This window comes from Lepeophtheirus salmonis, chromosome 8 (assembly GCF_016086655.4).
Source record: "Lepeophtheirus salmonis chromosome 8, UVic_Lsal_1.4, whole genome shotgun sequence".
Classification (NCBI taxonomy): domain Eukaryota; kingdom Metazoa; phylum Arthropoda; class Copepoda; order Siphonostomatoida; family Caligidae; genus Lepeophtheirus; species Lepeophtheirus salmonis.
This window is the reverse complement of record NC_052138.2, coordinates 17254869-17272127: the sequence shown is the minus strand read 5'-3', so window position 1 is coordinate 17272127 and position 17259 is coordinate 17254869. Positions and strand designations below refer to the sequence as shown.

General features: G+C 28.6%; 1 protein-coding gene and 1 long non-coding RNA gene across 2 annotated transcripts in view; both read right to left on the bottom strand.

The window, feature by feature from the left end:
* Positions 1-17259, bottom strand: part of LOC121123296 (monocarboxylate transporter 2) — a 371763-nt gene that overhangs the window by 174545 nt on the left and 179959 nt on the right. The window lies entirely within an intron of this gene.
* LOC139906123 (uncharacterized) overlaps positions 4113-17259 on the bottom strand; it is a 175150-nt gene continuing 162003 nt past the window's right edge. The window contains exon 3 of the long non-coding RNA XR_011781415.1: positions 4113-4332. This is a non-coding gene — a long non-coding RNA (uncharacterized lncRNA). The remainder of the gene's footprint in view (positions 4333-17259) is intronic.

The following is a 17259-nucleotide window of genomic DNA, read 5'->3' as shown; positions in this document are numbered from 1 at the left end:
TATACATCTATTACATAAAACTATAAAAATAAAAATTAACTTTTCTTAAACCATTTATTTTATAGGATAATAAAAGAATTTACATGTATTAAAAACATATTTGTAGCCCTTAGCTAACTTTGATTGCATTTATTATTTTAATATAACTTCAAATCAAAAAAAGATTTAGAGAGTAACTCCAAAAAACGGTCTTCAACATTCGCTAGGGATAATTTCGTGTCTGCAGCTACAGCTGTTTTTTCAATTATTAATGTTTAAAACATCATTCTAAATAATGGGGGAAACTGTTCCTTCAAGAAGATCTACTGTGCGTGACCAATAATTATTTCTATAAAATTTTCTAAATTATATTTAGTATCTTTACTGGTGGTTTTTGACTTTTTTATCTTCACAACCCCTTTTCTTCTTCTCTTTCTATAAAAAAAAAACCAATTTTTCTTTTCTTTCTTATAGGGTTGTGAGGACTTCGGGATGTACTCAGATGATTTTTTGCATGTGACATCCCTGGTCTCTTGCAATGAAGACCACTTACTTTTAATATATTCTTTTTTAAACTATGGCACTTTTGAAACAATATGCCCTTGTCTTACATTTGGGTTAACTTGTTTCAAAAAATGAAATCACTAGATCTTAATCTATTTTTATTTATGAGGTGGGGGGAGTGGAATTTTGGGCAAAGATCCCAATGAAAAAACAAAGCAACATAGAGTTCTATCAAAAATATATCGTACAGCCTGTAGTCTCCGACAAATAGATATACTATTTTATTTGTCCAATCTTCCTGGGTGTATATGAGACCAAGATTTTTGCACAGCACATTTCTTTTATGAAACTAAGGAATAGTACATAAAGTTGTACAATATTTAGTTACGGTCAAATCATGTCCTGGCTTTTGTTCAAAAAATATAGGATATGTTCAGCTCAATGGTACAAATTGATAAAATAATTAAACCAGTTGAATGAAAAAAGTATATATTTGACGACTAAAGCTAGCAAGTTCAGCTAGTATATATTTAAATTGATTTCGTTTCTTAACAGGATCCTAAATTATCAAACAATACAAAATTCCTTCTGGCTCACATTTAAAAAAAAACTTAGCTATACTATTAAAATGCTAATTTTTGCTATTTCCATCTGGATTTGCCTTTTTATTGTTTAATAGTGCTCTTTTGTATATAACACGCTATATCATTTCCTCTCAAGCAGCTCGACTATACGCTTCTTGAGATACCATAAATGGTATCAATGATTAAAAATGCATCCCTAACAATTTTTTACAGTGTACTACTCTTTACTCAAAATGGTCGATTCCCATTTTAAAGTGAACATCCTTGCATTCAAACTGATGCAATAGAGATTTAGAGGGTTTCTTAAACATGCACCTATTAAAAAAAATAGTTTATACAGCAAATACTCTTGTTAGTTTTTTTTAAATGCAATAAATTCATATTTACTAAAATTTCATCTTATTACGAAAAAAAAAAAAATAATATATTAACTTAAATTTTCCTCCAAAAGGTATTTTCTACAAATATTTTTTTGTTCAAATATACCTTTGATAGAAACTCATTTATTTGAATTTGGTCAAAATATATGAATTTGCATTAAAAAAGGATCATTAAATCTATTCATATCAGGGAAAAATTGAGTGAATAATATTTTTGATGAATCGATTTCCTTACATTAAATAAAAATAATTGTGCATTAGATTTAAAAAAAAAAAAAATCTCTAAATATAATATATTGAATGCATAGTTTATGGACTATTTAATTTGATGAATGGTATTTTACAACCTTTGTTTTGAATAAAATATTGATGTGAAAAAAATGCATACTGCAGATTTTTTCCATAATAATTCAATTTCTTAGAACAGAGGGAAAAAAGAGCATTTTAGTATTGAAGAAACGATTAAATAAACTGTGAGATAATCACTGTTTACTTTAGAGTTTTTTTAAGGAGGCATAATTATTTTTATTCAAAGTAAGATAATCGGTTCATCAAAAATATTATTTACTCAATTTTAAGGAACTTTATCGGGGAGAAAATTAATTATATTTTACTTCCAAAGATGATAAAAAACTAAGTTAATCGAAGGAAAAATAAACAATCCTCTCGTTTTGTTTTCTTTTCCTTCCATTAAATTATTTTTTCGTCGTCTTTACATTGGAAGTAAAATATAATTAATTTTCTTCCTCGATAAAGTTCCTTATAATACATAGAGCGACTCTCATTTTCTTCTACCATCCAGAATAATTAAAGATATGAATGACTAGATGTTAATCATTACCTGTTTCTAAATTGCAGTCGAATGTGCTTGCAATATAATTTATTTTTAAAATGTTGCGTGATCTAAATTATAATTTATACGAATGCAAAGAACTAAATGCATCATTAAGGATAATAATTAATCCACCATCGAATATTTAAAGTAAATAAAAATATCAAGTCTCATTCCCTCTATGTCTGAAACAATAAATGTGTCAATAGACACGATTTTCTTGATACAAAAAATGTCATTATTTGCAGTGTTTATACATAAGGCTTGAAATTCCAATAGTATTTGTACTACCTGATCAAATAAGTCGAATAAACTTTTAAACCATATTAACCATTGTTTACTATATTTGACTACTTACTTTGATTGATAATAAACACCTGTTTGAGTAAAAAATGCAATATCAAGTCAGCTGTTGCTGGTAATATTACTTATCAAAAAACAAAATGTACGTAATAGGTAGAAAACATTTGAATTTATAAACAAAAGTTAAGAATTAACTTTTCAAACCAACGAAACTTCAGACTTTTTTAATATCTGAAACTTTTTTTGTTTTTGTTTAATATGTGAAATAAATACGACAACTGTGTCATTGTGTCATCAGTCTACGTAAAAGTGTCTATAAGATTAATATTTTAATTATAGAAATCAATGGACTAGATACAAATGTTTTGACCAATTCCACTTTACCCAAGACCAAGATTACACCAATACTTTGAGAGATCAAGACCAAGAGAAAAACATTATCTTGTATTCGAAAACTGACCTTGAGACCAAGATTGATATCAAGAACTCTATCACTAAGATACTAATTGAATTGAAAAGGAAATACATTGAGATTATTCAATCTGTACAATGAGCAAATTTCTTTGGTTCAGTCTAACCAAAAAGTCAATCAAACTCATTTTTGCAAAACTAAAAGAATAGTGTTGCTAGTTACATATGTATGCATAGCTTGTTTCTAGATACATGGATGGTATATAAAATATTTCTTTGTTTTAAAATTGAAATTAAAGAATTTTTAATTTTTTGACTATTATGATTTTTAAGATTACAAATATTAATGCTACGGGTAATGAGGCGATACCATCCGTGATTTATCGTAGGATAAAGATAATTTATATACAGGATGCAGCAACAGAGCTTCCTTTATACTTTGCCTGTGGGTATGGTTGCATTCTAAAGGAACTAGTTACAATTAAATTCCTGAGTTTTTATTAGGCTAATCTTTTTTAAATTAATTTTTATAACTTGAAATTTGCAGAATTATTTGAGAACAAATAACTCAACAAATAATTATGCTAGAGAGCTAAAGTTGGTAATATCAAATCTGTTTTAATACATAACTTTAAATTAGTAGGATTTGTCCAAATCGGTAATTGAAACCGGATTTATTTGGGAAAAACTAATCATTTTAAGACCTTTGCAAGAATCGCCAATAATCAACCAATCATCCACAGTTATAAAATATAATATAATGCCACTTACATTTCTATTTCAGAATGAAATAGCAATTATTCTAAAACTTCATAACGAAAATTGATTTCAATAGAAACAGAAATGAGTTCGGTTTATTCAACAATGGTTAAAGTCAAATATGTAATATGATCTTTAAAACTGAACAAAACAAAACTATCAAATAGGAGGTATGTTGCTGCACCCTGTATATTAATCATGTGTACAAGCTCTAAATTGAATAAGCAAATTGAAAATTGTATAGCAACAAAAATGTCTGATACGATTGAAAAAAATATACCATACTCAAGATACGTAATTGGTCCCATCACTACTAAGTACTTTAGGACTTGTATGATTAAAAAATACTAATTATTAAAATTTTGTGGTATAGGCTAATGCTCAGCTGTCCTTTGTAGCTATATTCCTCATAAATACAAAATAAATAATTAGTTCTATATAAATGATTGCGTCATTTAATTCTTGGTAATAAAAATGACTGATGTTGTAATTAAATAAAGCGTAATTTTACAATACAACTTGTAAATACTAAAATAAAGAAGGTGTTTGATGTTTATGATACCATATTATATAAACATACCTGGAAAATAAGAAAGGTTTGTTACTTTCTAAAGTTAGAAACTAAATTACATAAAATAATATAACTTATTCTCGAGTATTCTAAATTTTGTAAAAAATAAAAGTTTAATAACCCATAGAATACTTAAATAATGCAGGAAACATTTATTTTTATTAGTGAGTAGGTTATTGAAGAAAGCTTCCCTTTTTAAATTATAGAGGGCTTTCACCCTTTATGTATGTTGAGAAAAAGAGAGCAGCGCTCATATCATATAGTGGTGAGGTTTAAAAGTATTGAAATTTGCTACAACAATAACTCATCTTTACTATAGATCCAAGGAATATGATGATGGCGTGCGATAAGTTCATTTTGATAGAAAATACACTCATATATTATAGGGTTTGCATGCTCGAAATAGCTCATGTACACTGTACTTATATAATGTGGATTATGTAGGTTTCACATAAATTATATTTATTCGGAGAAGTCGAAGGAATTGAAGAGCTATAACCCATTTATTTAATGTCGAAAATTAAATATTTTATAGAGTTATATAACACATTGTGGTTTTTGTTCATATTTAGAACTGAAGCCTGCTGTGCACTACAGTTAAGTACATGGCCCGTCAAGTTCAGTCCTGTATATCAGTTATAGAACAGTTAATCAGTTCTAGTATTGATAGTCCCAAGTACTCAAATTCTTAAGGACCGGTCTCAATGACGAATAAGACTGGTCTTAAGAATGGACTGTACTAGACCGAAGAAATAAGGACTGACCCAACACAACATAACGTAATTAGGCGAAACATATTTTTTTTCAATGATTATATTGATTTATGAGATACAAGATTTTGGTAAACATTTGAACTGAGATTAATTTAATCATTATCGTTTCGAAAAAATCATTTTTATATATATTTGCATCAATTTATTTAGAGTTTAGAAGATTGTCTTATAAAATCATTGTTTCCAAAATGTAAACAAATAAAAAGATAATTATCTAATTTAAAAAAACAACAACTAAGTAAATGTAAAGTTTGTGATGTGACAATTTATCATAGGCAGAAAAAGTTTTTCATTAAAAAAGAATGCTTTACTTATATTTGTTTAAGTATATACTCAAATGTTGTCGCTCACAAAGAAAAAAATAAGGATTTCCCTATATCCTTAAATGATGTTTGTACTTTGGAAAGTTTTTATTCGGGAAAATAATTCCAATGTTGTTATTTTTTAAATAGCCTCCAGTACAATAAATTCTTAGTTTTTGAGCCCTATTGAAGCCTTGTGTCTTGGTTTTTGAACTCAAATAAAGTCTTCTTTTTTTTTTAAAGCAACACTTTTTTCTTCTTCAAATAACTACATAAATAGTCTAAATTTTTAGTCATACGTCCCACTTTTTCCCGACTCCAATCATCCATTGAATGAGGGGGTGTCAGACTAATTTATATTTTTTTAATGTTTATTTAATTGTTCAGATAGAGTTGTACTGATTAAGTATAAGTAAATTATATTATCACATTTTACTCCATCTGACCTAGGAATTATTTTTGAAGTCCATATACATAATGTCAATTTTCTTTTTTTTAGAAACAATTGAGACACGAACCTTCGCAAATTGAGTTGAAGCGTATAATTTCTCCCGAGCATGTTGTCCATTGAGCTATGTCGTTCCATACTTGTATAAATGTTGGGTGCATGCAATATTTTTGTCAAGTAAAAATTTGTTTTTGAGAAAAAGTTGATATTTTCCAAATATTTTTCTTAGCCATATTTGACTATATGTTGAACATACGGTGGCTAATTATAATGAATTTATTACATACTAATAAAAAATGTCTCAAATTAATTTTTTTAGTATTTTCAATAATGAATTATGACATGTGGTAATGAAATATTTAGAATAAATCTACTCAGGATAAAAAGATTACTTTTAAATAAACCTGCTTTATACTGATGATCATAAATGGTCCAAAAAATTTCATCCAACTTATATCAATAATAAAATTTGATTTATTAGTATTTTTAGACATTTAAGAAATAACCTAAACGTATTTTCTTCTGGTAGTCATAAAAATATATAAAAAAATTGAGATCAGGTCTTTCAGAAGTACAGAAAACATGTAATAGTTTGCTATTTGAAGCCACTGCAGCCCTAATCATGACAGAGGTCGCTTTTCAATGTGTGTTAATAACGGAGCAACAAACTGGAAATTATTAATGAAACTTGGTAAATGCCTAGAAATCCATAAAAAGTTTTGAAAAACTGATGAGACGGTAACTTATGACAATCTTTTACAAATTGTAAAAAAAAATATTAGCGATTTATAGAAAAATCAGAACTAAAAATGTATTTATTAATTTATCCTTTTACAAAAAGTTTGCAATCACTTTCAATAATAAATATTTATCTCAATACAAGTAATTCGATTATTCTCAATTCATGTACATACACTCATATATAGATATATACTCATATATCTTATATAGAGGAACTAATTATAAGTTTCAATGCTATATTAAATGAGTTAGTTCTTTAATCTTTAAACAAATCAGCGATAAGCAACTTAACTTCTATTTTATTTATCTGTATTTCATAACTAAACTAGATAATTTTTTTAATGAGCTGAATATATAATTAGTGTGTGTACAAAAGTAACATTTTGAATATCATTAGGGGAAGGAAAACCAGATAGGAGCCGTCTTAATATGTACAATGTACATATAAGCGCTTCTTTAAGATCAAATTTGGGAATATGCTTCTCTTCCTTACGAAGGAAAAGTATTAATTAGAAGTTCTTCTACATTAATTGACTTGATGTGAATTATGACAAGTTAGATTTATGTTAATCATGTAATCGGTGATAAGTAGCTACAAAGTAGGGACCCAAAACTTGCAGTAATATTTAATGACAATTCTATCCTTGTTATTTTTAATAACGAGGTTTCATTAAGGGATCAGATGACAGTGGAAACAAAAATTAACAATTTGGGTTTTAGTTCATGTCTCTCACAGCAAAAATATCGGACCAACAAACAAAAAAGCAACGCATCTGCCATCTCCTCCGTGCTGTTGTAAATGCTAAGGAAGCTGCACATACCATTTTTAACTCCATCCAGACTGTTTATAACATTAAGAAGTCCATTACAGCCAAGAAGAACCAAAACTAAATATGGCAGACTTCTGGCAAGCCTCCATGTGGCCCTCCTCCCTGCTCTGACCTCTATTCTCTTGACTTTGCAACATAAGACATCTTGGAGAAAAATGTCTGCCGCATCTGTCATCCAAATTGGGATTCACTCCGAACGGCCATCATGGCAGTGCCGTACGCCATGGATACGGGCTTCATCGTCAAGATCTGCAAAGCTGTTTGCCAGTGTGTCACGGTTGTTATTGCTTTTGAAAGAATACATTTGAATAAAATATATAGCTAAATATAGTATTTCAACATATCATAAATTGGACTGGAGTAATCTTTACTTGATTTCTTAAAAATCAAATTTTCTCGTAATTAAGTCATGATACTGCCAGTTTTGTGTCTCCACTCTGTATATCATCATTACCCGAAGGAAAAAATGACCCAAACTCTTAACATCGAGTGTCTGTTCAAAAACTAAAAGAACTTTTCAAATTTTGCGGCCAACGTACATTTGGGATGCTCAATTTTTTATTTTTTTAATGTTTTGTACACTCGCCACGAATATTTATTTACTGTTTCAGCTATGCAATATGTTTAGTTTGTTTGTGAGAGGCGTAAACGTTAGAAGTATTTTTGGTTTTTTGGATATTTTTTCTTATTGAAAATATAGATCAAAGAATGTTCATCAAATTTTGCGTAAATAATGAAATTGAATACCATAAAACACTTGAAATGTTGACAAATGACATAGAGTGATACTTTTCTGTCTAAAAAAAATGCTTACAAGGGGTACAAACTCTTCCAAGATCGTCAGAATAATGCCAATGACGAGAGTCGCTCTGGACGGTCATGCACGTCAACAGCCGATGAAAACGTTGAAGCAGTGAATAAAATTACTATGAGATAAGTTGTTGAGGATATATAGATTGGCTCACCCCTTATAACTTTTTCCAACGTTTTTGGGCAAGAGACGAGTGTCAACGAAACATGTTCCAAACCTGCTAAATTTTAACAAAAAGCATGAACATTGCTCATGCGCTGTTGACAGACGTCAATGATGATCCATATTTGCTCAAAAGGATCATAACTGGTGACGAATCATGGGTATATAGTTATGATATCGAAACCAATCCTAATCATCCCAATAAAGATTGCATATAATCACCGAACACACAAAATACTTCTAACCGGTATTCCTCTCACAAATAAAATAAACATATCATATAAATAAAAAATAAGTATATGTTCCTGACGAGTGCACTAATATAAAAAAATCGAGCATACCAAATGTACGTTGTCTGCGAAATTTGAAAAGTCATCTTACTTTTTGAATACACTTTGTATAAGCCATTATCACCTACAAATATTTCCTCATTATAGTCTAGCAACATTATTGCATAAATGTGAATTACATCACAACTCATACCAGCGAGTAATGTGTAGCCTTATGTACAAATAGTTTTCAGAAGTATAGAATAATGCACTAAAGGTGGATTACCATATCATACGTGTACACGCAATTCATTTGGAAGACTTTTGCATACTATTATCTTTAAGCCTCAACTACTCTCCTTGTCAAAAAAAGTCCTGGGATATAGGATATTTATTGTTTAGTGGAGAAAAAATGTCGCATGAGAAATTTCCATCCTTTCAAAATTTAGCTGATCAGTCTACTTTTACTCCTAGATAAAGATACATTTTAAATACCAAAGCATCTTCTGGAAATAAATATTGATGTTTGATAAATATTGATGTTTGATTGTTATTGTTACTAATGAATGCACTGATAGGTGATATGCGCCAAATCAGAAAGACCAAGAAGTCATTGCTCCTCTTTCGTACTTTTTTGAAGAGTAACAACAATGAAATTTGTGTGTTTATGCTTTAGCAATATATGACGTTGAGTTAAAGTTTATATTAAGCATAATACTACTCAGCTAGTTTTTGTTCAATTTTATACATATTGAATATCTTTAAATTTGTTAAATCTTTACTATCAAATACCTCTTATACAAAATTAACTTTTATTTAGTAAAGCCTAAGTACTTTCAAATTATGGGCGTCATAACTACTAAAATTTGTTCTGGAACCACTTGCGATCCTAGATATAACATAGAGCAAACAATTTATAATTTATTGCAGCATTTTCAAAACAAAGATGACGTCAGACACACCCAAAAAATAACTACTTTGTTTGCTCAGTCATTACTTGTAAATATATACATAAGTATACATACAAAAAGGGAAACACTTAAAATTACTCGTTAATAAAGTGAGTTCTAAATCATAATTATTTTTGGTAGTTCAAATGAAAAGAAATCTAAAATTGATATTGGAACCCTGTCAATTTAAAAAATGTTTTGAATTAGAGCAGCTCAACTGTCATGGAGTTTTATTTCATAGCTGCTTCCAGTAAATAAACCCAAGTCCAACTTTGTATCAACATATAAAGACAGGAATTATTACGATGTTACTCTCAATGTTACATCAAGGACTTACACTCATAACAACTGATGAAAATCGAGTGTATTTTTGGCATATTTAGAAAAGAAACCGAAAATCAACATGGTAAGCCTGACAACTTGAAGAATGTTTTGTAAAAGAGTAGCTTAGATGTCAAGACATCTCATTAGATCATCTACAATCAGCTGTGACAAGGGAAGAGGGGGGAGAAGGAAATAAACAAGGACGCTGGCAAGAATTACTCGGATCTCGATCCTCAATTCTACTCTGAGTCCAATATAGACTTACAATTATAGCTCCAGAACAAATCCTTCAAGTTATTCTCCATTTTTATGTACATGGACGAATGTTCAATCAGGTGTTTAATATAAATGTTTTAATTGTAAACTACCCAGGAGTTAAATAATAACGACAACACCTGAAAAAAAAAGTTCATTCTTCTGATTAACCATTCTAAAAAAAGAACACTTAAAAATTACACACAATTTACATCACTACTTATATCTAGGGATGTGAAAATTGTCCTAATCCTCCTGAGCATATATTTAAAATAAAAAAGTATATTCAGTAATCTACAGGATATTACTGCTGTTTTTAATTATTTCTACCTATTCTGAAAAATTAAACGTATTAGCGTGTAAAGAGTACTATAGTTTATTTGGTGATATTTTTCAGTAATGTGCCGTCCATCAAATTTGCCAACATTTTCTTTTTGATTTATAAACACGAGGATTTAAACAATTTTCCGAATTTCGCTAATAACCAGTCATGTAAATCCTCTGAATTTTTTTGCTGGACCGTTCTATTGGAATTGGTAATCTGAATTAATGAATTATCTTCCTCTTACCAGTTGTCATTATTATTTTCCTTTCCTACTAAATTAAACATATTCAAAACCTGATTAGACATTCTTGTGTGAACATAAAAGACAGAAGGTAACCTTGAGGATCAATATTGGAGTGCTTCTTTCCTATGTCCTTGTTTAATTCCTTCTCCTCCTCATTCCTTGTCACAGCTGATTATAGCGTATCTTTATAACATTTTTCAAATTGTTACGGTTACCATGTTGAATTTCGGGTTCTTTTATTTAACATGCCCATTCTACACTAGATTTTCATCACTGCTTTTAAACTCCTCCCTAACAAATTTTTAATGCTTCTCTCAGTCATTAATGGGCATTCTCACTCATGGCTACACTTTATAATTAGATATTATCTCTTCCATGGCAGAATAATGATAATAGCGATAGAAAATAAAATAAAAACTGTTAAAGTTTACAATACTAGTAGTAATTATTCATAAATGACACATACTCTGCTTAAAATAGGTACTCGCCAATAAATTTAGATCCAAATGTTTCGTTAAAATTTTACTTGCTGATGATTCCCATTTATTCACATTGATGTTCCGGGTAAGAGTATTACCCAACTCTAAATGATTACATATGACAACATAAGTATACAAACCACATTATATTATATTAAATTTATATGTTACTCTTATATATTTAGTGTGTTTTTGTCACGATAAAGCAAGACTAAAGGTAATTCCAATCCAAAATTTTCGATTCATAACATCACTGCAGTATTTTGACCATAAAAGTTTCATACTGATATATAAAATAACAATCAATTAAATTGTTCAACACCTACATCGTATGATATCAGTGCATTTAGAACAAATATTAAATAAAAAATAATGAACATTAATCATTGATTCAATGAGTAAATTAAAGGGATTAAATTATAGTAATGTTGATAAAATCAGAAATAAAGTAAGATGTAAAACTACATATAATATAATAAAATGACCAGTAATTATTTTATGTATTTGTAATCTTTAAAGTTGAGTTGAAAATAGTGACTAGCTCTTTTCTATTTTTTTAAATTAACCTATTTAAGTATACTTTTTCTGCAAATAATAATACATGATTACTTATATTAAGGGGTGAGCCTAGGGAAACTGAAAATGTTACTACTAAGCACAAGTGACCATCTGGTATTTAGAAACAATTTAAAGTTAACAGAATGAATAATAGAATGCAATTAATGTCTTGTCAATAATGGGATAATATTCATTAGGAGATGGAGAAGGAGGTAAATATGGGGAAATATTCATATTTATGGATGCATGCATATTTTATAATCAACACGTCAAGAGAGGGAGTATAAGTAGTATAGTAAATCGTAAGCATTTTCGGTATGTTTTAAAACAAAAATTACATCGTAACCCTGACAAGAATTATTAAGAGGAGAGCAGCTTAGCTGTCATGACGTTTCATTAAAAGGTCCCGAAGTTATCTATGCCGCCACTTTGTCACGCTCTCTTGGGAAAACATAGTTACTTAGGCAGGGTTTTTTGTTTGTTTTGTTGTTAGATAGTTGGTCTAAACTTGCTCCAGTTGAAAAAAATGTAATCAGTTGACTCTTTCGTTGTCTCAAATATTTGAAAAGGCTTTCCTTAGAACTGGAACCAGGAGCAGCAACAGCATTTGTAATTAAAAAAGGTCTGAAATGGCTCCAACACATTTTCTTCGACGACTTCATTTCGCCGAACTTTTGAAATCCAAACTCATCCGACCTTAATCCAATGGTTTTTTTTTTTTTGTATAGGGCACGATCGAAGGAAACCCTAATCGAACCCCATACAACAGCAAAAACGAACTTATCTATCAAATCAAGAAGGAATTCCATGATTTGCTAAGAAACCAAGTGACAAAGGCTTGTTTGCGCTCTTGGCCTCTTATAAAGACTTTAATTGAAGTTGGACTTGATTATTTTCAATAATATAAATCAAAAGTTATCAAGCTTTCAGAATCTGGTTTTATTTCTTTTTAATCTGATTCTTGGTTGGAGAAAAAATTGCACTCGAAAAAAGACAAAAAATCCTTTTCGTGGCACAGATAGCTTATATATATCCTATATATTAGCTGCTAGCCAGCAAGTAAGCACAAATATCACTCTTTATCAAGCAAAGCCATAGGCAGTAATTACTACATTTTCGATCCTCAACTCTACTCAGATTCCAACAAAGACTTACCTTCTAACTTCCTAACAGCTCCTTAGTGTTGTTCTCCATCATACATGAGTACTCCTGGTTACACTTTTTACTTAAATTTACTCTCTTCAAGAATGAAATAATAAGATCTTTAAAAAAAAAAAACTGCTCAGATTGACAACTAGAAAAAACTTGCAAGCTAAAAAAGGCTTTGGATTTACAACACTTTCTACAAGTATATAGCCGGTAATTCCTTCTTTGTTTAGTACTCACCAGTCTATGTAAGTTTAAAAAGTGACCGTTAAAATCCATTAATATATATAGTTATGTAATAACTTTTGCAACCGCAGTATGAACACGCTTAATACTGTTTTTTAAGTCGTAAAGTTCCTGCGTGGGAACTGGATAAGGGCATTAAGTGCGTTGAAACGTATAAACCAGGTGACAGTTACACCAGGTTTGACTGTAGTTTATACAACTTTTACTATTTTAACCTAAATTTTGAATGGGATGATTCATCTGTTGTAAAAACAACAACAGTGCTACAATTACTTTCAAGATAAATTACATTCTGCACTTAAATAAATTAAATATTTCAAAAATTATCAACCCACATTGAAAAAAATATATAATTATTTATCCCTTATAAAAAGATATTACCTTTGGCAATATAATCTATTAATTACAGGGTTAAATTAATATTCTTTTTCCGGTATTTACTTTTAGAAATCAAGAGTCTGTTGTTTATGTTTTTTAACTTATACAGGATTGGGATATATTAAATGATTAATATAATTTTAATAAAAACTTTTATTCTCTCATATAAAGAAAATCCTTCTTTTTTTGGCGGGGGGGGATTTTTGGTTTTATTATAAGTATTTATATTTAAAATTAGACCACTAAAATATAAATTGACAGCAGATGTTTTTAAGAAACTATAAATACGTTTTTTGGTCTATTATTATAAATAAAATGTAGTTAATTTTGAGAACATTTTAACATATGCTAAAAAAACAAATGGTTCCATATTCAAACTTGAGGTAATATAATTATATTTGTACTAATTTTGTATATATAAAAAACCATTTTCTAAAAATTTGTTTAATCCAATTTCATTAATATGTTAATAAATGGAAATAAAATATACTTTCAAAAACTGTCGAACTTGTAAAGAAATATAATTGTTAACATAATACGATTAAGCAAAAACATAATACTCAATATATACGTGAATCCTATAGTTATTATTTAACTATTGCAGATTAACTACATATTTGAGTTTATGACATCAAATGATAAATGATTTTGTGATTTTTTAAAGACCATTATACAAACATATTTGATATAAATATATATTGATTAAATTGAGTTAGTTTAACGCATTTAAAGAGGAACAATATCTTATTGTTTGGAACATACTTCTATTAGTATTTGAAGTACACATGACGATCTTGCAAATATTTCCTTTATAAATAAGGTTTTTGATAATTTTATATATAATTTTTTTTTTTTTTTTTTTTTGGTAAATTTTAGAAATTTTAGAGAAAGGGAAAAACACTAAAGTACAATGCTTAAATCTTTAAGACGTGAATTATTTTTAAATTATGCGAAAATGAATGTTATATAGTTAAATAATTCCGTATTGGCTCTAAAGTCCAAGTATCAATCATAAATAATAATTATTATTTTCCGAAAACTCAAAGAAATTGTTGATATGTGTTATTACTAATGAGTTATAATCAACTTTTATAATTTATGAATTATAAATTAAAGTTTAAAACGGATTATAATAATAAATTATATAGGAGTCATATCCCGGGTGAGTCAAAAGTTCTGAGAATAAATTTAGAACAATAACACTGTCCAAAAGCAAAAATGATACAAAAACAGTATATGTTCTATTTAATAGAGTTGGGTGCCTTAATTCCAAATATGACCTTATTTATTCTCTCATAGCCTCATGGCCTTCAGAAAAAGGACATAATTTTTTTGTTATTTTTGGCTATTTTTAAGGTTCAAAGCTGTTTTAAGCCTTCGGTGTTGAAGATAGGGATAAATTATTTTAATATATTTTAAAGCTGAATGTTAAAAAATTCTACAACTCTTTTTAAAATGTCTGCATCATACTTTTAACTCAAGTTATCTTTGTTTAAAGTACAAAATAGGTGCTTTTTGTTCATAGCTTCAAGACAAATAGATTCATAAAGTTTAAAAATATTGCATTCGATATCTGAAAGTATGGATTTTAATTTTTTTTTTAAAAGAACTTCTCCTAAAATACTCTATATTGTTGTCAATTTAAGATAAGGCTACGACAATATTTCAAGGAAAAAACTCATTTTTGAATTGATCCCATAATAAAAGTTCATAGATATTCGTATGCCCAAGCTAGAAGAGATAGAAACAAAGACAGAGAAGAAGAAGATAAATAGAAACAAAGACAGATAAATAGAAACGGATTTGTTCCGAGGACCCCCTTGAATGTCCGTTTTTTGGAATCCTTCACACTCACAACGATTATGCAACGAGTCCTCTTGTATCCATGAAGCTTGAAATAATTTATTTATACAGTTTGAGACATGATCAGTTTACTTGATGTCATAACAAATTGTATAATATATCTTTTCTTTTTCTCCCTCTTTGTTTCTATCTCTTCTAGTTGGGGCATACGAATACTTATGGGTTTTTTATTATGAGTTCAATTCAAAAATGAGTTTTTTCCTTGAAATATTGTCGTGGACTTATCTTAAATTGACAACGATATGGATATTCACTGTTCTTGTGCATAAAAAAAGTGTGATTTTGTTGGATAGTGTAATGAGTGATATAAAAAAAAATATATATATATATCAACATTATTTAATAAGCTTTCTTGTGATATAGAATATTAATACAATATGATTATGAAACGCCAAAAGATCACCAATACAATCTTCTTAAATACAGACATATTCAAAGGTTTCGGATACTTCTGTTCAGCAATCATTTATTTATCAATATAAATAGCTTGTTGATGTATATGCAGTTCTCTCAAATGAACTAGTATTAGACTCAGATCAGCCAGGTAAAAACATAATATTTATAACTTTTTAGCAAAAAATACGGAAATATCCAATAATTTAAGATGAAGCAATATGTTTGAGACATTTGTATTCGTCCAAACTTTAGCCAGGAGAGCTGATAATGTTATCCCAGAACTCTTATTAGCTCCTGTTAATACATGCAAGATAATATTAAAAAGTTTAACTTTTTGTTTCACGGCACAATGGCTTCCAAGATACCGGACTTACATATATTATGTATTCTATAAGGAGCAGACCAGTCGTACAAGACTTAATATATTTTCTCTGTTATATAAGCCATAGGCTTATTTAAATATGGAACCAATTGCCACATAATTTCATTATAGAAATATGTAAGGCTTTTTGGTATCCCTTAAAGATATTTTTGTGAAATGGTACACCATATTAAAAATAAATGAACTCTTGCATTCTTTAAATGATATTAATCCACAAATATTTACCTTTTAATTGAGGTAGTGTATCTCTGATTGTTTTTATCTCAAGAAACATGATATTGACCTTTTTATTTTTATGGCCTACAGATTGCAACATGTCATACACTATTCACATAACTCAAAGATTTAATGTTTCAATAGAAAAAAAGACATTCTCTCAAGCAAAATATTTAAAGTAACTTAATAAGTATGTTTTCACTTTACAACAAACAATTATTTATATCATTTTGATTAAAAATATCTAATAGAAAGATCAATTTTTTTGTACTAACAAGACATTTGTCCGATTCAAAAGAAATGACTCAATGATTAAAACCCTTTTGTAAATCTGGAAACATGGATTTACAAACTTCATTTTATAATTTTGTCTTTAATTTAGGTCCTACAAGGGAAGAAATATAATTAAAATATAAATGTTAAACTGAGTAATTTTCATAAAAGTACATAGTAGGCCCCAAAAGTGGAAATTTCGGACTATAGAGGTGCTTTTTATGTTTTCAGAGATAAAAATAATCAGAAGTACCCTCATATCAACCCAATGAAAACGTCGATGAAATTTTGTCGACATGTGAGTTATTTATATACCTATAGCTGGTCTTCCATTAAAAAAAATCAAAGAAAAACATCTATATCATTTTTTTAAATTTTGAAACTTTTGACTCACCCGATAAGTACCTATATAACCCATTCTGTTTTTTTATGTTTTTTTTGTGCACAGGTTCTTAAGACACATATTATCAAATAATAAAATATTAATTTCAATAAATTCCAACCACCTGTAATTTATGAACGTATAAAAAATACATTTAACTCAAAAGGAATAAAAATTAATGTA